The sequence below is a fragment of the Microcaecilia unicolor genome, chromosome 3, assembly GCF_901765095.1.
Source record: "Microcaecilia unicolor chromosome 3, aMicUni1.1, whole genome shotgun sequence".
NCBI lineage: Eukaryota > Metazoa > Chordata > Amphibia > Gymnophiona > Siphonopidae > Microcaecilia > Microcaecilia unicolor.
The window spans coordinates 338,841,449-338,863,428 of record NC_044033.1 but is presented as its reverse complement, the minus strand read 5'-3'; the positions used below and the strand labels follow the sequence as shown (position 1 = coordinate 338,863,428).

General features: G+C 43.6%; 1 protein-coding gene across 1 annotated transcript in view; it reads right to left on the bottom strand.

Moving 5' to 3' along the window:
* AHI1 (Abelson helper integration site 1) overlaps positions 1-21,980 on the bottom strand; it is a 683,164-nt gene that overhangs the window by 50,373 nt on the left and 610,811 nt on the right.

Below are 21,980 nucleotides of genomic sequence, written 5' to 3'. Positions count from 1 at the left end.
ACCACATTTAGATTCCATTCTTTGCTGGTACTCAATATGCAAGTCTGAAATAAATACTCCCCAGCTTTAATGGTTTTACTAGAAGGTATGAAATAGCACACTTGACTGAATAGCGTTATTTTAATTACATCATTTCAAAACACAAAAATCAGAAATTAGCCAACATTTCTACATGTAATACAGTTAGTAATGACAAACTGTATTACTTGACTGATGCTCTTCCAAACAGGCATTCAAATGAGGAAAATATTGTACACTGCCTCACTCTATTAACATGTGGAGGTAATCATAGAACTATTACCAATATGATTTGTAAGGAACTACATCCTCAGCAATTATCTGGGGATTACGCTTGACCAAAGCAGACCAAAAAAATAATTAAAGAAATGGGAAATGGGCAGATGGGATTCAGAAGGGGAAGGGAAGAGAAAAAAAGTAGTATTACTAAATGTATCTCTTGCCCTGCAGTAAATTTAATAGATTAGACTAGACTAGCTATACAAAAGAAACTGAAATGTTTTTAAATGATTTATTTTTTTCAAGACATGTAGCATATATAACAAATGCAAAGGACAGTTTCAAAGCCTTTGGAGGTAAACAGTAGGGATGGCCAGCCAGAAAATATTTGTGGGCTTTATTTTTCTTAAGTTTTTAAAAATTCCTGAATGAATGCAGTTATGTGTGTGTACTCGTCTTAAAGAGTATGTACTATATGGAAAGAAGGTGCCCTCTTATTAAAAAGTATGCACTATGGGCCTTATTCTATAAAGGTTATGCTTGTGATTGGCGTCGACCTACAGCTCCGGCATGACTCTTCTTTTTGAATTGCCTCTGGTAAAGCTGCCCTTCAATTCCACTTCACATATATTTTTAAGTGGAAATCGTATGGTTACACAGATATCCATTAGCCCCTGATGCAGCTCAGTTGGGCGAAACACGGCCTATATCGGGCTTCCTAATTTTATTCAACAATTTTCTATTAAACTTTGTTTTTTTCATATACCGATCTGCTTTGTTTGTTTCCCATCTTGGAGTTTGTGGATCGGTTACCCTGTTGTTTTCTTGGACCCACCCATAGCATAGCCAGTTTCAGCTTAGATGGTTGAAGGGGATATTCAGTGGCACTATGTGGTTAAGTGCCCTGAATATCCTCAGATAGCCCCACAGAGGCAATTTAACCATTTAAATTGCGTTAATATTGACCCCCTTATGGCCTATCCAGTCTGCCCATCCAAACTATCTACTAGAGCTGTACCGAATAGCATATTTTACTATTTGGCTGAATACAAATAATGAAAATACGAATAATGTGCACTAAGCCATAACGTAACAAATAATAAAAAAAGCAATATGAAATCAGAGATCGTGTTTATTTCAATAGGATTTAGCAGAGTACAGCCCCAGATTATTCGTATTCAAATTTAAATCACTATTCGGCCGAATACATATAATGTATTTGGGGCTGAATTGAATCAAATTCGAATATTTGGTACACCCCTTATCATCTACTATCTCTTTCTCTCTCCTAGAGATCCTACGTACTTGACCCATGCTTTCTTAAATTCAGATATAGTCTTGGTCTCTACCACATTCCATAGATTACTGCTGAGTGTGTCCCCTTTCACCCTATATCCTATGCTCCTTCATTCCAGAGTTTTCTTTCATTTGAAAGAGACTTGCCTCCTGAGCATTTATGTGCAGACAGTTTTTCACTAATATTGGAAAAACTTATAAACAGGGGCAAGTCCAGCAACTGCTGAATAGAAATACTTGTACATAGCATGAAGACATGGGAAATGCTCCATTTAAGCTATCCATCCTCACTTCTAGTCACAGTTGCACACACATATAAGTCAACACAGATACACATGTAGCCTCTACCACACTCCTCTCTTTTGGATTGGCTCTTAGTGACTGAGATACACACTTCATTTTCTTGTGACTTCAACTGGACCCAACTGACTGAACCATATAGCTTTTGTAATGGTTGCTATGTACAGCGACACTTATTGACTCACTAGTGTAGTTCGTTATTGGCTGCCTTAGTACAAGGCACCTTGGGACCCATGGAGTAAACTTCCCACGTGGTTAATGTGGGCTTAATACAGTTTTAGCATGGGATAGCAATGCAGGAAGGGTTTCAGTGTGGGTTAACTTGTATGGAAACCCTTACCACATTAAAATGCTTTGAAAACATGTTAGTGCAGTCATTAGCTATCCAGCGGCCATGTAAGAAAAAAATGTTTTTTTCCTGCACATTGTACTTGGAAAGTTTTGTGCCTGGTCCAGGGCAGCATAAAAGGGTTAGTTGAGAGGAGTGGGTGCCTAACCACCTTGCCTAAAGTCTAGCAACCTCACTCTCTTTCTCAAACCCAACATGAGCCCCCCATCCCCCCAACAGCAAAAAATGAATTACCTGGTGGTCTAGTGGGCCCTCCATCCATCCGATCTACCCCTACAACACCTACACAAACGTTCCAGGTGGCCTAGTGCCTCCCTCCCTCCCTTTCCAGACCCTCTGTTCTCAATTTTTAAAAGAAAAAAAAATCCAGGGTGTCTAGCAGCTACCCCCCCCCCCGCACACACACACACTGAGCTCCCCAGACCTGTACCTCAGAAGAGGCAGAAACGAAGTCCACTCGCTCAAGCCTCTGGCACTGCCATCTTCAAAATCTCAGTGCCTTGCTCCTCATGGTGCATCCTGAGATACACTGCATGGAGCAGGGTGTCGCCATTTTGAAGATGGTGGTGCCAGAAGCAGGAGTGAATGGGCATCGCCTTTTCTGAAGTACAGGTCTGGGGAACTTGAGAAAGGGTTTGAGAGGAGGGGGTGTCACTAAACACCAGGGATTTTTTCTTTTAAAAATTGGGGACAAAAGATCGGGGGGGGGGGGGGCAGTACACCAGCAAGGATTTCTATGCAGATGCTGGGGTTGGAGGCTGGATCGGATGTGTGGGGAGCCCCACTAGACCTCAAAAAACAATCTGAAATTGCAGTTGCATTATAGTTAAGATACAGCTGCTTGGGAGAAAAACAACTCAGAAGTCTTTGCAGAAATTAACATTGGAATATCTCAGTACATTAGGCTAAACATTTATTAATGAGCTGTGGATTATTGCTGCGATTTTAATGTGGTAGTAATTTACATGCTCACTGATTATAGCATACCACATTTTTTTTTTCTGCGGTAAAGTGAAGGCTCTACTACAAAGCCTTCTGCATGGGATCCCCTGTTATTTCATTGTAAAATGAATCCTTTCATATTTTTTGACAGTAATATCTAGTGAGTAAATATATTATCACACTTGGTTTTATTTTATTATTATTTACACACACATATCTATCTATCTATCTATCTATCTATCTATCTATCTATCTATCTATCTATCTATCTATCTATACACACACACACACAATCCATGCTTTGCATACTTTCTCTTCTTGTTAAAAGATATTTACTCATGTAAATAACAATTTACCTGTAAATAATGGCTTGGCTGAAAATTGTCCACTTCTGTCCCATTTAAAGTATGCACTGTTTTCCAAAGCATGATTACTTTGGTTAGGCTAAATAAAGTAATTCTTGTGGGTATGTTTAAATCAGGGAAGTACAACAGTATGTAAACAATGGAATTTTCAACTCCATGCGCTATTATTTTCACTACACTAGTGAAGGAAATCATAGGCCTGTGTTTTCTGCTATTATAAATTGTACAGTCAGTGTATAATAGAAAGAAATGTGGGAGAGTGTAGTAGTAAGTATTCACTGAAGGCCATTGAAGGCATAGAGAAGGGGGTCATGGCAGAAACGAAATGAGACGGTTGCATAGAATTTATTTAAATAATGGGATTGTGTCTTTTGTAAAATACCTGGCACATAGTACAGCCCTATCATACAGGTACAAACCGGTTTTGGGCAGAATCTGTTTTCCTCAAAAGTGTGTGAAGATGTGAGCTACTTTTTGACCGACTTTTGCAAACTACACATATCTGGCCTGTATCATTTTATGTATCTTCTGCCAAAATAGGCAGGGCTAGAGAGCATCATTCATTAGTAACAGGCAGTTAACAAGACTAGCAAGTGTTATGTTACTAATCAGTATTATGTGTATGCACTAATAAGCCATGTATGTATTATCCTGAGTTGTACTTATGGAGCATAACCCAGGATAATACACACAGTATTGTAACACTATATAACGTTATCGCACAAAGCTTGTAGTCCAGACAGAGAATCTGATTGCTGAATCCCTGTTTCTCAGTGCTGATACAATAAACATTTTTTTATAATAAAACTCACCCTCAACGTTCTGAGGACACTGACGACAGTGAAGCCAAGCCCTGACTTCCTTCAAAAAGGTTCGAAGGTTCGTGGTGGTGAAGCCACCAAAATCGCTCCGGGCCCCGCCCTTGAGGGCGGAGCAATGGCAGAACAACGAAGGGGTTGGCAGGGAGGGAGGCAGGGAGGTGGGAAATCGCTCCGGGCCCCGCCCTCGAGGGCGGAGCAATGGCAGAACAATGAAGGGGTTGGCAGGGAGGGAGGCGGGGGAAATCACTCTGGGCCCCGCCCGCGCGTCAAACGTCATGACGTTGGGGGCGGAGCAATGGAAGAATAATGAAGGGGTTGGCAGGGAGGGAGGCAGGGGGGTGGGAAATCGCTCCGGGCCCCGCCCTCGAGGGCGCAGCAATGGCAGAACGACGAAGGGGTTGGCAGGGAGGGAGGCAGGGGGAAATCGCTCCGGGCCCCGCCCTCGCGTCAAACGTCATGACGTTGGGGGCGGAGCAATGAAAGAATAACGAAGGGGTTGGCGACGAACACCTTGCTAGCGCCCGTTTCATTTGCTCTGAAACGGGTCTCTTTTACTAGTTTTTTTATAATGCTATGAGAACTGGTCAGTTAATTCTTTACCAGTGTTGGTGGATGGGAATCTTGAGTCTTTGAATTGGACTGTTTTGAGTTGCTCAGAGATACCGGTTACTGCTTGGTGCCAGGTAAGAGTTTGTTCTTACTGTATGTGGTGCTGTGTGTGGCTAGGTTCTTTCACTGGTCCTTTTAATGCCTTTTGATCCCTCAATTTTTCCCTCCTGTTAGTACAAAGTCAAGAAAGTATTATAGAAACTCTGAAGGTGGTTTATTTAACTGAATAATTTAGCCAAATAAGTATTTGCTTGTACATCTCACAGCAAGTATTGGTCTTCCTTGGGACAGCAGGGTACTACAAAACGTTTATGCCTCACTATAGCCAAGCCCCTGACTGACCTGATTAATAAGAGACTGCCTGGAATCATTATCTGGTCGCCAGAGTGTGAAGCGGCCTTCCAGAAATTAAAGGCTGCATTAGCTACACCTCCTGTACTAGTTGCACCCAATTACCAACAAAGATTTGTGGTACAGACTGATGCCTTGTAATGATCAGAAAACAACTATTGAGAAAGAATGTTTGCCCTTAATTTGGGGAGACTTTACTGTCATCACAGATCACAATCCACGGGTTTGGCTTAAAAGAGTCTTGGGAGAGAATGGTAAGCTACTCCGGTGGAGTCTGTCCCTGCAGATGTACAACTTCACCATACAGCACCAGAAGCGCAGTGAACATGAAAATGCTAATACATACATAAGTACTGCCATACTGGGACAGACCGAAGCTCAATTAAGCACAGCATCCTGTTTCCAACAGTGGCCAATCCAGGTCACAAGTGCCTGGCAAGATCCCACATCCACTTATTGAGGCATTCCATCAATGTGTAAATAGAGACCTCAAGAAGGTTGAAAAGAATACTAAACCTCGTTATTATAATACTACTACGTTAGAACGCAAAGCTATTAAAGATCTTTCAACTAACACTTCTGTAGTGATCAAACCAGCAGATAAAGGTGGAGGAATTGTAATTATGGATCGGGACACATATATACAAGAAGTCCATCGGCAACTAGATGATCCAAATTTCTACATTCCCCTACAAGAAGATCCCACAGGAGGAATTAAAGAAGATATTGATGAACTTATCAGTATTTCATCGAAAATGGGCTACCTCACCGAAAAAGAAAAGCAATTTTTACAAGTCAAATTTCCTGTTATTCCAACCATTTACATACTTCCAAAGATACATAAGTCTACTGAAAACCCACCTGGGAGGCCTATCATCTCAGGGAATGGTTCCATTCTAGAACCATTGTCTATCTTTGTAGACTTTTTTCTACGACCATTTGTTCCTACTATTCCATCCTATGTACAAGATACAACCCATATGATTAACATTCTCAAGCAATATGATGGCCCTATAATAGATACAAATTTGGTAACCATGGATATCGAGTCATTATACACGAACATTCCTCAACTTGAAGCACTCAACATAATTGAAGAAATATTACAAAAAAGGACCACTCATCGCAGAATACCTAATCACTTGATTCTGACTTGCGCAACCATAGCGCTTACAAAAAATTATTTTCGTTTCAAAGACGTATATTATCAGCAGATTAAAGGTACCGCGATGGGTTCAAGTATGGCACCAGATCTAGCCAATTTGTATGTTGGTAACTTTGAAGAGAAATTTCTCACTAATCATCCGTTCACAAAGCATATCAAAATTTACCGTCGCTACATAGATGACGTCTTTATTCTTTGGCAAGGTAATGAAGAAACTCTTCTCTCATTCCATCAATGGTTGAATAGTCAAGATTTGAATCTCAAGTTCACTTTAGAATACGACAATAACAATATCCATTTTCTTGATATTTCAATCACCAAAACTGATTATTTTTTTAAAACAAATATCTATAGAAAACCCACAGACCGCAATATGTTTCTGCACTACTCAAGTTATCATAACCCTAGCTTGAAGAGTAACTTACCTTTGAGTCAATTCCTTCGCCTTCGTCGCCTCTGTTCAGATTTTGATGATTTTTATGATCAAGCAAGAATTTTGAAAGATAGATTCTCAGCAAGAGGCTATCCACCACAGCATATCAGCAATGGATTTAATAAAGCCATAGAGAAAGAACGTTCAGAATTATTACAGTCATCTACAAAGAAAAAAATACCTGACATAGTTTGCACATTAAAATATTCTTTTCTAGCTAAGCATATCTCACGATCAATTAGAAAGAGTCTTCCAACCTTTAATAAAGTCTTTTTTAAGAACATCTTCCAGTTTTTGGTTTCCTTGGTCGTACTCCCACTTTTTCATACAAGATCCCAAAACCATACAATACATTTTATGCTGCTTATCCGAGAAATAAGCAGTGGATTTTCCCCATCAATTTTAATAATGGCTTATAGACTTTTCTTTTATAAAGCTAGCCAAACTTTTTTTTAAAACCCCGCTAAGCTAACTGCTTTTACTACATTCTCTGGCAATGAATTCCAGAGTTTAATTACACATTGAGTGAAGAAATATTTTCTCTGATTCGTTTTAATTTTACTACTTTTCAGCTTCATTGCGTGCCCCCTAGACCTAGTATTTTTGGAAAGAGTAAACAAGCGATTCAAGTCTACCCATTCCACTCATTATTTTATAGACCTCTATCATATCTTCTCCAAGCTGAAGAGCCCTAGCCACTTTAGCCTTTCCTCATAGGGAAGTCATCTCATCCCCTTTATCATTTTTGTTGCCCTTATCTTTACCTTTTCTAATTCTACTATATCTTTTTTGAGATGCGGTGACCAGAACTGCACACAATATTTGAGGTGCGGTTGCACCATGGAGCGATACAAAGGCATTATAATGTCCTCATTTTTTGTTTTCTATTCCTTTCCTAATAACATCTAACATTCTATTTGCTTTCTTAGCCGCCGCCACACACTAAGCAGAGGGTTTCAACGTATTATCAACGATAATGCTTAGATCCCTTTCCTGGTCGGTGACTTCTAGTGTGGAACCTTGCATTACATAGCTGTTGTTCAGGTTCCTCTTTCCCTCATGCATCACTTTGTAGTTGCTCACATTAAACATCATCTTCCATTTGGATGCCCAGTCTCATAAGGTCCTCTTATAATTTTTCACAATCCTCTTGCGATTTAACAACTTTGAATAACTTTGTGTCGTCAGCAAATTTAATTACCTCACTAGTTACTCCCATCTCTAGATCATTTATAAATATGTTAAAAAGAAACGGTTCCAGCACAGACTCCTGGGGAACCCCACTATCTGCAGGAAGGAAGATTCAGGACTGCCCTGACACTGGACTGTCAAGATCAGCAGTCTGAAAAGGCTCCAGTCCGAGGTCTCTCTTGAAGAGGGGAGCTGTGATGAAACAGTGGGTTTTTGAGCCTGAAAACTATATTCTCCGAGGACAAGCAGACTGCTTGTTCTCACTGATGGGTGACGTCCACGGCAGCCCCTCCAATCGGAAAACTTTACTAGCAAAGGCCTTTGCTAGTCCTCGCGCATGCGCGGCCGTCTTCCCGCCCGAACCAGCTCGTGTTCGTCAGTCTTCTTTTGTCCGCGCTCAGGATGGTCGTGTTTTGCGCCGTTTCGCGCCCCTCGAAGTTAACCCTCGCGCCCCTCGAAGTTAACCCTCGCGCGTCTTCGCGATTTTTGATGGAAAAAAAAAAGGACCATTACGGTCTTTACCCCTTTCCCGTGCTTCCAGCTTTTGCCCCGCGTTTCCTTTTGCTTTCGGGGTAGGCCTTTTTTGAGGCCTCGGTACGGGTTTTTTCTCTCCCTAGTTTTGGTGCCTATATTGCCATTACGAATTTTGATTTCGCCGGCGTGATTTTTCCGCCCATGTCATCGAAGTCTCCCAGCGGCTTCAAGAAGTGCACCCAGTGCGCCCGGGTAATCTCGCTCACTGATAGGCACGCGTCGTGTCTTCAGTGTCTGGGGGCTGGGCACCGCCCGCTGGCCTGTAGTCTTTGCGCCCTTTTACAGAAGAGGACTCAGGTAGCGAGATTGGCCCAGTGGAACGTGTTGTTCTCGGGCTCTTCGTCGACAACAGCACCGGGGGCATCGAGTGCATCGACGTCGACAGCATCAAGACCTTCGACCTCGGCATCGACTGCATCGAGGCATCGACCCTCTGCATCGTCGGTACCGAGACATCGAAAGGCTGCGTCGGCATCGGTGGTACCGGGACCTCCACTAGTGTTGATGTCGTCGGACGGTGGTGCTTCGACTGGAGTGCAGGTGAGGGCTGTCCATTCCCCTGCTGGTGGCGGTGAGCCTTCGGGTGGGTCTCCCCCTACCCTGAGGGCTCCTGCGGTACAGCCCCCTCGAGACCGACCTTCTTCGGCCTCGGCCGCGAGGAAGCGACGGCTGGATTCTACGTCCTCCTCGTCGGTACCGGGAAGTTCTGGTGACATGCTTCGTTTGAAAAAGTCAAAGAAGCATCGACACCGGTCTCCTTCCCGCATCGGTACCGAGAGCTCTGGGTCGCCGAGGGAGTCGGCACCCAATAGGCATCGGCACCGGGAGGACCGCTCACCCTCTGTTCAGGAGGTGTCGATGCGCTCCACCTTGGACAGCCCGGAACAGCCTCCACGCCCGGAACAGACTCTGACATCGACACCTGCATCGGCTTCCATGTCTTTCTCCACAGCCGCTCTGCATGAGAGTCTCCGGGCCGTTCTCCCAGAGATCCTGGGAGAGCTGTTGCGCCCTTCCCCTCCGGTACTGGGGGTGCTTGCGCCACCGGTACCGTCGAGAGAAGCGCCGGCTGGCCCCTTGCGGTACCGACTGCGGTCGCCTCCCAGGAAGGCTCCCCAACGATGTCGGCGGAGGGAGCTTCGCCGGTGCTGGCGAGGGAGTCTATGTCTCGACGCTCACACCGTGGCCATGTTTCCACGGAGTCGAGCCGGGCACGGCTTCAGACACAGGTTCATGAACTTGTGTCTGATACCGATGGTGAGGCCTCGTGGGAGGAGGAGGAGGACATCAGATATTTCTCTGATGAGGAGTCTGATGGCCTTCCTTCTGATCCCACTCCCTCCCCTGAAAGGCAGCTTTCTCCTCCCGAGAGTCTGTCTTTTGCGGCCTTTGTCCGGGAGATGTCTACGGCCATCCCCTTCCCGGTGGTCGTGGAGGATGAGCCCAGGGCTGAAATGTTTGAGCTCTTGGACTATCCTTCTCCACCTAAGGAAGCGTCCACAGTACCCATGCATCATGTCCTAAAAAAGACATTGCTGGCGAACTGGACCAAGCCTCTAAGTAATCCCCACATTCCCAAGAAGATCGAGTCCCAGTACCGGATCCATGGGGACCCAGAGCTGATGCGCACTCAGTTGCCTCATGACTCTGGTGTGGTGGATCTGGCCCTAAAGAAGGCTAAGAGTTCTAGGGAGCATGCTTCGGCGCCCCCGGGCAAGGACTCTAGAACCTTAGACTCCTTTGGGAGGAAGGCCTACCATTCTTCTATGCTCGTGGCCAAAATCCAGTCTTACCAGCTCTACACGAGCATACATATGCGGAACAATGTGCGGCAGTTGGCGGGCTTGGTGGACAAGCTCCCTCCTGAGCGTAGACTTCGCCTCTTTGGGTCTGTCAGAGGGTGTCTCCCATATCTTGCTTGCTTCCAGGAAAGATTCCACTAAGAGGAGTTACTTCTTTCTATGGAGGAGGTTTGCCGTCTGGTGTGACAGCAAGGCCCTAGATCCTCGCTCTTGTCCTACACAGACCCTGCTTGAATACCTTCTGCACTTGTCTGAGTCTGGTCTCAAGACCAACTCTGTAAGGGTTCACCTTAGCGCAATCAGTGCATACCATTACCGTGTGGAAGGTAAGCCGAACTCAGGACAGCCTTTAGTTGTTCGCTTCATGAGAGGTTTGCTTTTGTCAAAGCCCCCCGTCAAACCTCCTACAGTGTCATGGGATCTCAATGTCGTTCTCACCCAGCTGATGAAACCTACTTTTGAGCCACTGAACTCCTGCCATCTGACGTACTTGACCTGGAAGGTCATTTTCTTGGTGGCAGTTACTTCAGCTCGTAGAGTCAGTGAGCTTCAGGCCCTGGTAGCCCAGGCCCCTTACACCAAATTTCATCATAACAGAGTAGTCCTCCGCACTCACCCTAAGTTCTTGCCGAAGGTAGTGTCGGAGTTCCATCTGAACCAGTCAATTGTCTTGTCAACATTTTTTCCCCGTCCTCATTCCTGCCCTGCTGAACGTCAGCTGCACACATTGGACTGCAAGAGAGCATTGGCCTTCTATCTGGAGCGGACACAGCCCAACAGACAGTCCGCCCAATTGTTTGTTTCTTTTGATCCCAACAGGAGGGAAGTGGCTGTGGGGAAACACACCATATCCAATTGGCTAGCAGATTGCATTTCTTTCACTTACGCCCAGGCTGGGCTGGCTCTTGAGGGTCATGTCACGGCTCACAATGTCAGAGCCATGGCTGCGTCAGTGGCCCACTTGAAGTCAGCCACTATTGAAGAGATCTGCAAAGCTGCGACGTGGTCCTGTCCACACATTCACATCTCATTACTGCCTGCAGCAGGATACCCGACGCGACAGTCGGTTCGGGCAGTCAGTGCTTCAGAATCTGTTCGGGGTTTAGAATCCAACTCCACCCCCCTAGGCCCATGTTTATTCTGTTCCAGGCTACACTCTCAGTTAGTTGGATAAATTGTTAGGTCAATCTCAGTTATGTCCTCGCCGTTGCGAGACCCAATTGACCATGTTTGTTGTTTTGAGTGAGCCTGGGGGCTAGGGATACCCCATCAGTGAGAACAAGCAGCCTGCTTGTCCTCGGAGAAAGCGAATGCTACATATCTGTAGAAGGTATTCTCCGAGGACAGCAGGCTGATTGTTCTCACAAACCCGCCCGCCTCCCCTTTGGAGTTGTGTCTTCCCTTGTTTTGTCTTGCTACATATGGGACTGACGAACACGAGCTGGTTCGGGCGGGAAGACGGCCGCGCATGCGCGGTGCGCATCGGCGCGCGAGGACTAGCAAAGGCCTTTGCTAGTAAAGTTTTCCGATTGGAGGGGCTGCCGTGGACGTCACCCTTCAGTGAGAACAATCAGCCTGCTGTCCTCGGAGAATACCTTCTACAGGTATGTAGCATTCGCTTTATTTCATGATGTGTATTTCTCCTAATTGGCAAGCAGATAGCACTTTTTTGAGTTTTAAAGCTGTTGCAGAAAGAGACTTTTTTTTCTTCCAGTTTCAGCTTATGGAAAGGCAATCTGCAGAACCACTGGGCAGCTACTTTCAAAATTGATGCCCTAGGCTCTGATTGGCCCTGGATTTCAAATCTAGTCTGAAGCTCATTCAATTCCTATGAGCTTTGTCATATTTGGTGCACAGTAATCACTATTGTGGCTTTGTAAAAGGAGCCCATAGGATGGCATGCTCCTTGGTCAATTAGTATTTCTCATAACAAACCAGAAGGAAGAATTAGAGACAATAGTTCTCGTTCCTCATAGCAATAAAACATGAACAGAATTACAACTGGAACTAAAAACAGCAACATGCCAGAAGAAACCTAAACACACAAGAGAACTGACATAGGATTCATCTGCTTATCAGGTAAGACAATTTTTCTTTCCTTGTCATCAAAGCAGACAAATCCAGAAACTTGAGGGATGTAGCAAAGCAGTCTTCAAACAGGGTGAGAACCAGAAACTCCCACGGAGAGAACTGATGCCCCAAAGGAAGCTTCCGATCTGACAAATATCCAGGCGATATTGTCTTGAAAATGTATGTAATGAGGACCATGTCACTTATCTACATATTTCATCAAGAGAATAAGAACAAGATTCTGCCCAACTCTTCAACATAGCTCTTGTAGAATGAGCCCTGAGTACTGAAGCGGTTGTTTACCAGAAAGAATATATGCCAAACTTATAGCCTCCTTAATCCAGCAAGCAATACTTGCCTTGGAGGCGGCAATACCCCAGTTTGGTCATGCCATGAGGATGAAGAGGTGACCTGAGTGACGAAAGTCGTTGGTGACTTTGAAAGTACCGAAGTACATGTTGGACATCCAGACAATGTAGCAAATGAAAACCCTTCCCATAATCCTCTTTACAAAACGATGGAAGAAACAACGGCTGATTTAGGTGAAAGGATGAGATCACATAAGGTAAAAAAAAAAGAAGGCACTGTGTGAATGGGAGGAACAGATCTCTACAGGATAATGCCTGCAGTTCAAGTATCCCACACGCCAAGGATACTGCCACCTAGGAAACAGATTTCAGGATAAGGTCTTTCAAAGAAACCTTCTTAAGAGGCTCAAAGAGAGCCTTTTGTAGAGATAATAACTCCAAGTTCAGATTCCACTCAGGGCAAGGAGAGGGAAGAGACAGCTTCAAGTGGTTGACCCCTCTAAAAACAAACCCCATCTGGATGTGCCACAATAGAAAAATTGAGCACTCATCCCTGGTAGCAAGCTAAGGCGCCATTTGAACTCTGAGAGAGCTGAAGGCCAGACCCTTCTTGAATCCATCCTTTAAGAAACCCAAAATCTGAGGTACTGAAGATTGGAAGGGAAAAATAGCTCTTTCCGAACACCGTGCTTCAAGAAGTCTCCAAACCCTTGCATAAGCAGATGGAGTAAATTGCTTCCATGCCTGAAGCAGGGTGGTAATAACCTCATCAGAACATTTCTTCCTCAACTTCGACTTTTCAAGCGCCAGACCACAAGACCACAGTGGGATGGATTTTCCATTTGAATGGGTCCTTGACGAAGTAGCCCCACTGAAATTGGAAGCCAAAACAGCTTGTCCACTAGCAGCCTAATCAGTTCTATGTACTACAGCTGCCTGGGCCAATCCGGGGCAATCAGGATCAGTAAACCAGGATGACAAAGAATTCTGTGGAGCAACCTGCTGATCAGATGCCATGGTGGAAAGACATACGGCGAAGTCCCAGGCTACATGACAGACCTCATAGATTTACCAACCAGAAACGCAATCAGATCATCACAAACATACCTAAACCTCCACTACCCAAACTGCAAAGGACTCAAATACAAAGCAACCTACGCATCCAGCTTCTCCTATATAAGCACACAACTATGGAACTCACTGCCAAAAGCTGTGAAAACAACCTACGACCATCTAAAATTCAGGAAATCACTAAAAACCAACCTGTTCAAAAAGGCATATCCTACCGACCCAACATAAACGCCTACACTCTGCAACACAGCAAAACCAAAGCTCGTAATGGACACTATATAACCTCTCCTCTCTTCGATCCCCATTGTGCCTGAACCTTAATCGACCACAACATCACCATCTATTTGTTTCTCTACAGGACTTAGCGAACGCCATTACGGTACTATGTAAGCCACATTGAGCCTACAAATAGGTGGGAAAATGTGGGATACAAATGTAACAAATAAATAAAAAAATATAAATACAGAAGACCCATCTCCGGCAAAGGCTGGAGAAGAGCATCTAGGCCTTCCGAACTGTACTCTCTTCTTCTGCTGATGAACTGGAGATCTTTGGTGTTTTGATGAGTTGCCATGAGATTCAGAATTGGAGTACCCCACCTCTGGATTATTAGCTAGAAGACTGTTGACGACAGCCCCCACTTACCCAGATCGAAGAAGTTCCTGCTGAGATAATCTGCCTGGACATTTAAGGATCCCACAATGTGCACTGCTGAGATCTGGAGCAAATGCTTTTCTGTCCACTGATGCAATAGATGAGATTCCTTTGCTAGAAAAGTGCTTTGAGTGTCTCCTTGTCTGTTTATGTAAGCCACCACACTAACATTGTCTGACAGGATGTGGACAGGAGGTTTGTCCTCTAGGAGAGAATGAAAGGCCAGAAGAGCTAAGTGAATTGCTTTAAGTTCCAACCGATTGATTCACCAAAGAGAGATTGTTTTGTTCCAGAGACCTTGAGCATAGCGAATTAGACAGTGTACTCCCCAGCCCCTTAAGCTTGTATCCTTGACCACCACTATCCAAGACAGATAGTTAGTGGAACTCCTTTGAGGAGACTGTTCGATTGCAGCCGCCATGATCCTGAGACAATAGGGACCAGCGAGACAAGAGAGACTGCTGGTGGATGCATGTGGGCCCTGGCCCATGGAAATACATCCAGTGTATCTGCCATGGAGCCCAGAACCTGAACATAATCTCATGTCTGAGGACTTGGGAGCTGCATCAAGTGTCAGATTTGAATCTGAATCTTGTCCATCCTGTGATTCGGTAAAAACACCTTCCCTAAAGAAGTATCGCATCGAACTTCCAAGTACTCCAGACTCTGTGTGGATTCTAAGTGACTCTGGGGAAGATTGAGAACCCAACTGAGTGACTGCAAGAGATGAATAACCCTAGAGGTCACCTGATGGCTCTCCTGGACTAAGGAGGCCCAGATCAATCAGTCATCTACCACCATGACTTTGGAGAAGGTTCTGGGAGCTGTAGAGAGGCCAAAAGGCACAGCACAAAACTGAAAGTGCTGCCTCAGAATAGTAAAATGGAGGAAACACTGATGAGGGGGCCAGACTGGAATATGAAAGTACATAAGTATTGCCATACTGGGACAGAGCCAGTCGATACTTCTATCTCATGTGACCACAACACAATCTTGTATTTGTTACCAACCGTAATGGCAAACGCCTTCACGATAATGTGCAAGCCACATTGAGCCTGCAAATAGGTGGGAAAATGTGGGGTATAAATGTAACAAATAAATAAATAAATATTGGGAATCTGGATTTTCAAAAGGCATTTGACAAAGTACCACATGAAAGACTCCAGAGAAAATTGTAAAGTCATGGGATAGGAGGTAGTGTCCTATCGTGGGTTAAAAGCTGGTTAAAAGATAGAAAACAGAGAGTAGGGTTAAATGGTCAGTACACTCAATGGAGAAGGATAGATAGTGGGGTTCCCCAGGAGTCTGTGCTGGGACTGCTGCTTTTTAATATATTTATAAATGATCTAGAGATGAGAGTAACTAGTGACGTAATTAAATTTGCAGATGACACAAAGTTATTCAAAGCTGTTAAATCGTGAGAGGATTGTGAAAAACTACAAGAGGTTCGAGACTGGGAGACTGGGCATCTAAATAGCAGATTACGTTTAATGTGAACAAGGGCAAAGTGATGAATGTGGGAAAGAGGAACCTGAATTATAGCTATGTAATGCAAAGTTCCATGTTAGGAGTCACCGACTAGGATGATAAGTTGAAACCCTCTGCTCAGTGTGAGGTGGCAGCTAAGAAAGCAAATAGAATGTTAGGTATTATTAGAAAAGGAATGGAAAACAAAAATGAGGATGTTATAATGCCTTTGTATCGATCCATTGTGCAACCACACCTCGAATATTGTGTTCAATTCTGGTCGCCACATCTCAAAAAAGATATGGAGGGGCATTTTCGAAAGAAACATCCAAGTTGCGATTTGTATGTCCCTGCAAAACAGCGAAATCCAGGGGTGGGGAAACCTGTATTTTCGAAAAAAAGATGGACGTCCATCTTTCGTTTCAAAAATACCGTCAGAGACATCCAAATCCTTAAATTTGGATGTTCCTAGATTTGGACGTCCCTAGACATGGACATTTCTGACTTTCGGCGATTTTCGAAACCAAAGATGTCCATGTCAAAAACGTCCAAATGCAAGCCATTTGGACATGGGAGGAGCCAGCATTTGTAGTGCACTGGTCCCCCTGACATGCCAGGACACCAACCGGGCACCCTAGGGGGCACTGCAGTGGACTTCATAAAATGCTCCCAGGAACACAGCTCCCTTACCTTGTGTGCTGAGCCCCCCAACCCCCCCAAAAAACCCACAACCCACAACTGTACGCCACTACCATAGCCCTTACGGGTGAAGGGGAGCACCTAGATGTGGGTACAGTGGGTTTGTGGTGGGTTTTGGAGGGCTCGCTGTTTCCTAGACAAATGTAACAGGTGGGGGGGTTATGGGCCTGGGTCCGCCTGTCTGAAGTGCACTGCAGTACCCAATAAAACTGCTCCTGGGACCTGCATGCGCTGTCATGGACCTGAGTATGACATCTGAGGCTGGCATAGAGGCTGGCACAAAATGTTTTTAAAGATGTTTTTTGAGGGGGTCAGTGACCACTGGGGGAGTAATGGGAGGTCATCCCCGATTCTCTCCGGTGATCATTTGGTCATTTCAGGCACCTTTTTTGCCTTATTCGTAATAAAAACATATCCGGGTGAAAACGACTAAGTGTTCGTCAGTGACGTCCTTGCTTTTTCAATTATGGGTCAAAGACGTCCAAGTGTTAGGCACGCCCAAGTCCCGCCTTCGCTACGCCTCCAACACACTCCCTTGAACTTTGGACGTCCTTACGATGGACTGCAGTTGGAGACATCCAAAATCGGGTTTTGATTATACCGATTTGGATGTCTTCCGATTTATGTCAAAAAATGGACGTCCTTCTCTTTTGAAAATGAGCCTGATAGTGGAATTAGAAAAGGTACAGAGAAGGGCGACAAAATTGATAAAGGGGATGGGAAGATATCCCTATGAGGAAAAGCTGAAGCAGCTAGGGCTCTTCAGCTTGGAGAAAAGATGGCTGAGGGGAGGTATGATAGAGGTCTATAAAATTTCTTTGGAACCACAAAATAGATGAACACCCTATTCCCATTCACGATCAGGAACTGGAATCACAGTCCCCAGCTCTTATAAGGTGTGAAGAGTAGAATGAACGACCTGCTTTTTCAGCAAGGCTCTGCTATAGTTACGTGATTCAAGGTTCCACATTAGGAGTCACTGACCCCAGGAAAGGGATATAGGTGTCATCGTTGATGATGGACGGCTACGAAAGCAAATAGAATGCTAGGTATTATTAGGAAAGGAATGAAAAACAAAAATGAAGATGTTATAATAATGCCTTTGTGTCGCTCCATGGTGCGACCATACCTCGAATACTGTGTGCAATTCTGGTCACTGCATCTCAAAAAAGATATAGTAGAATTAAAAAACGTACAGAGAAGGGCAACAAAAATGATAAAGGGGATGGGACGACTTCCCTGTCAGGAAAGGCTATAGTGGCTAGGGCTCTTCAGCTTGGAGAAAAGAAGGTTGAGGGGAGATATGATAGAGGTCTACAAAATAATGAGTGGAGTGGAACAGGTAGATGTGAATCGCTTGTTTACTCTTTTCAAAAATGGGGACATGCAATGAAGCTACAAAGTAGTAATTTTAAAACAAATTGGAGAAAATATTTCTTCACTCAACATGTAATTAAACTCGGTTATTCGTTGTCAGAGAATGTGGTAAAAAGCAGTTAGCTTAGTGGGGTTTAAAAAAGGTTTGGATAGCTTCCTAAAAGAAAAGTCCATAAGCTATTATTAAGATGGACTTGAGGTAAATCCACTGCTTATTTCTAGGATGATTATATTTTGATGCACGAGCATAGATTCACCACGGGAGTGATGTGAATAGTAGCCGTGCTTTAAGGTATGAGACTCTACCTCACATACGTTACATAAGTGTTTCTGAAAATATTCTCCTATATTTTTTTGAGTTATAATAGAAGTTGATGAGAAAACAAAAGCCACACAGAATTTTGACAAGTATTTCTAGGATAAGCAGCATAAAATATATTGTACTGTTTTGGGATCTTGCCAGGTACTTGTGACCTGGATTGGCCACTATTAGAAACGGAATACTGGGCTTGATGGACCTTCGGTCTGTCCCAGTATGGCAACACTTGTGTACTTATGGTGCTAGCCATTTTAGGATTACAGGAGGAGGAAGCCTGAGAGTCATGGGAGGAAATATTAAGAACCTTACTGTTCATTAATGCACTATACATCCACTTCTGAACTCTCATCCCCCGTAATCCCACATCACTGATACCTTTACTCACAGAAATTTGTATACCATATGTCTTTATGCCTTAGTATTGCCCTTTAAGCTCCCATTGTCTCCTTCCAATGTTCAATGTTTGTGTTCCATTGTTGCACTCCTTAATGACACTTCGATTGTCTCGCATAATTCTGCACAATGTAATCCATAACCAATTTGTAACAAATTGTACTTCCATCAATCATTTCTTATTGTAAGCCACACTGAACCCGCAAAAAGGTGGGAAAATGTGGGATACAAATGCAATAAATAAATAAATAAATAAACCTTTAGATCCTTAGTTCATTTCTCTGGTGTCCACGACTCTTCATTTTGAAGAAGAGCAGCCCTTGGTCTCTGAGGGTCCGTAAGGTACACGTTAGTCAAAGGCATCAGACCCTCAGGGAGATCCTTTCCTAAGCACCAGGACATCTGGGACATCATTCAGGCCCAATGGGATGTGCCAGACTCTTCTTTTTGTCCTGCCAGGTCCATGACCTGCCTTTACCCAGTACCGGAGGCGGACAGATCCCTTTTCAACCCCTCCCAGTTAAGAATGGCTGGTTCACGCTAATTTGGGAAGGGATACAAGCAGCTTAAAAACATTGCTGCCCTCCAACTGTGAAGAGGGGAGTCAAGAGTCGCCTGGGACGCCGGACGATATGAATCCATAAGCACGAGATTGTGTCTAGGTTCAAGCTGCAGGATTTCCTGACACACGTTTAGTTTAAAAGAAAGTTATTCGGGTTCAGCTGCGAGACTCCTGAATAAGAAAATCTTCCATTTGGTGATCGTTGCCAGATTCAGTCGCAGGATTTCTGGGACATTGTCATTGTAGGTTTGCATGCAGAATGGTAAGTTAAACTTTCTTTTATGCCCCTGGTACAAAATAAGTACCTGAATATATGTAAACCACTTTGAATATAGTTGCAAAAACCTCAGAAAGGCAGTATATCAAGTCCCATTTCCCTTTAGTGATGAAAGATGGCAGTTCCACTCTAAGGAAAACTAGAATTGTAGTATCATCAGCTTCATCATTCAATAATTCTCCCTCCTCAAGAGACTTGGGCACCATAGAAGCCAGGGAAGCATCTGAAGTACCCTCCTTTGAGAGTGCAGGGGAAGGAGCAGACATAACATCCCTCTCAGAGATACTCTCTTAAATGCCTTCTCTTTGTGGAAGCCTCCCCCTGCACTTGTTGAGAAGCAGACTTGAGTCCCAGAAAGCTGGTGAGAGCACTTCACTAAATAAGCCAGGTGCAGGAGCAAAACAAACTCTGGGAAAAAAAGGTTCCTGAGAAACAGAGGAAGCCTGAACCCCCACCAAAGATGTGGACTGGTTCCCTATTGCAGGACTAGCTGAATAAGCCTGCAAAAGAGATTCCTCACGTGCAGGAGCAGAATTGCATCTATCCCAGATGGCCATGGTAGCAGGCACAGAAACCACATCTGTGAAGGACAGCTGAGGACAGCGTGGAAAGGAGTCTTCCACTCAGAAACCTGACGCCCACTGCCACAGAGCTGGAGTTTCTGAATCAACCTCTGAACAACATTGAGAGCACTGCCTACATATGCTGCTTTGTGCTTCCCACAGTGAGAAACAGCATTTAACAGCCTCTGCTGCCATAAAAATAAAAGCACAACTGCAAATCAACACGAAAACGAAACATCTTGATTATTGTAATATTTTGTATTTGGGGCTCGGTTCTAAATATCTAAAGAAACTTCAACTTACACAAAAAACTGCTGCGAAATTAATTTTCAAAGTGAATACATTTACTAGTGTTTCAAGTTACATGAAGATATTACACTGGCTTCCAGTCACTGAACGTGTCTTACTTAAAGCCTTTTGTTTATTATATCAGATCATTTATGGTTCTACTTCACATTTATTGGTCTGATTTCTAAATCCCTTTTCAGTCATTCTCCTAGACTGCTTCAACAGATTATTCTCTGTCCCATGTTTTATAGTAAATCACGTTTTGTTAGAATACTTAATACTATTTTTGCAGATATTATACCACTTTGATATTCCCTTCAATCAGTTAGTGGAGGAGTAGCCTAACGGTTAGTGCAGTGGACTTTGATCCTGGGGAACTGAGTTCATTGCCACTGCAGCTCCTTGTGACTCTGGCCAAGTTACTTAACCCTCCATTGCCCCTGGTACAAAATAAGTACCTGAATATATGTAAACCGCTTTGAATGTAGTTGCAAAAACCTCAGAAAGGCGGTATATCAAGTCCCATTTCCCTTTCCTTAGAGTTGAAGTGAATTATTTTAAATTTCAAAAAACATGGAAGACTTATCTTTTTGAGTGTTATTATTATTTTCTTTTTTATTTTTCTGAATATATTATGTTCAATTAGGCTATTCTTATTTGTACATTGCATTGAACCTTATTATAAGGGGAAATAGAAATTAATAAGAACAATAATGACACTAACAAAATTTAAAGCTGTACTCACCCAAATGGTGGAAACCTCAAGAATGGGCAGTTTCTCTGTAAAGACTGTGCTGGCGGGACAAACTGATACTACCGTCCCGTCACACCCCCCCATCTAATATAAAGTCTCACAGCAGCAAGAACTGCTAACAAAACTCCTCACACTTCTTTCTTCTTCTTCTTTTTTTTTTAATCTGTGAGGAAGGAGAAATGAGGTGCAGTAGTGGGAGCACGAAATGGGGGAGGGACCTGGCACCACCAAGTGAATCCCCCTACGTGCTTATTAGATGTTTCATTAGTATTATGGTGACATTGTATTTTATCTCTGCTATCTGAATTTCAGTGCTATTAAATGTATATATTTTTGATAAAATTTCCTGGTAGTCCTATTATTAGGTTTTAATTTGTTGTTCTCAAGTTTACTTCATTTATTGTATTTATAATTAGTCATTTTTACTACTGTTATGATGTTAACAACATTGTAAGTTTTATGCTGTACACTGCTTTGGTCTTCATAAAGATGGTTAATAAATCCCAATAAATAAATACAAAATAAACAAACACCTCCAAGCTCTACTGAACTGGAGATACAGGAGCTATAATAAATATGAGGCCAGGAGCTTGTGAAAGACCATCCACCAACCACTGGAGAAACAGATATACTAACTGACCAAGGAGTATACCATCCTATATGATAGTGTACTGTTTGGTGCTCTCTATCTCCACCTGCTGGGACATGGTCATAACCTACAAGTGTCTGGATTCATCTGCTTTGATGACAAGGAAACTTTCTTTTTTTTTTTTTGGAAGATAG